This window comes from Mastomys coucha, unplaced genomic scaffold (genome assembly GCF_008632895.1).
Source record: "Mastomys coucha isolate ucsf_1 unplaced genomic scaffold, UCSF_Mcou_1 pScaffold4, whole genome shotgun sequence".
Taxonomy (NCBI): domain Eukaryota; kingdom Metazoa; phylum Chordata; class Mammalia; order Rodentia; family Muridae; genus Mastomys; species Mastomys coucha.
The window spans coordinates 21,155,318-21,156,514 of record NW_022196910.1 but is presented as its reverse complement, the minus strand read 5'-3'; positions in this window follow the sequence as shown (position 1 = coordinate 21,156,514).

Below are 1,197 nucleotides of genomic sequence, written 5' to 3'. Positions count from 1 at the left end.
GCAGATCTGACAGGGTTGCAAGCCTTGCTGCATTGTGTACAGCATGGAAAAAAAAATAGTATCGACCCTCCCTACCATAGAAAATAAAGTATTATCTGTTAAAAAACAAAACAAAACAAAAGGAATTCTCATTGCTTTAACTGAAATATTAGCTTACTTTAGAACCTTTGTATAAGCTATTTATATAATTAAAAGCATGGCTAAGGAATTCAGAGAAGTTCTGCACTTTAATCTTTTTTTCAGCTATTAATTTAAATGATCTGGAATACTATTGTATTAAAGCTGGAAAGATCTCTCTGGTTATACATGTCATCCTTTCACTGGACTAATACAAAAGTCCCGAGGAGGAGAAGGACTTAAAAGATGCAACAGTGAGAATTTAATTGTCCCCAGAAATGTTGTAATTATAATAAAGAGAACAGGAAGATAATGGAATGCGTGTAATGGGAGAGAAGTGGGGTCTGCTGGAGAAAGATCCAATCTCTGGTCTTCCTGACCAGAAAAGAAAAGTATGCTGGAAGATGGCTCAGTGGTTAAGAGCGCTGGCTACTCTTGTATAGTACCTCGGTTTGCTTTCAGGTGACTCACAACTACCTGGAACTTCAGCTCCAGGGGTCTGATGCTGTTTTCTGGCCTCCATGGGCACCTAAACATTGATGGCATATACAGGGCACATAGAAATTTACAGATGAAAAACAGAAAAAAAAAAAAGAAAAAAAAGAACCCAACCCACCAAAGTATTTATGAACACGTCAAAAGGAAACATATCACTTTGTATGCTGCCTCGAAAGCTAATAAAAAAAAAATAATATTGCCTGGAAACTAGTAGAAAGTGATACTAGAAATAAAACTTGCCACGGAGTGATGAGTACTATCCTAACAGGTTCTCAGCACCCAAGGACAAATATGAGTTAAGATGAAATGCTGTGTCTCTCTACAGTTCCTGTACATTAACCCAGATCACCTCTACACACATGGGGGATGCTCTCTAGTGTCTTGGAATTAAAACACCATTCAAGCTCCCTCAGTTTAGATATCTTGGAGAATTACACTCAGGGTAATATTTGGCTCTAGGAAATCCCAGCAGCTTCCTGTCCTGTGGTGACTCCCTCAAGTGTGTGTCTGTAATGTCTCGTTCACTGCAACTGCCCTGTGTACATACGTTATGACAGTATTAACATTTTTTTTTTTTTTTTT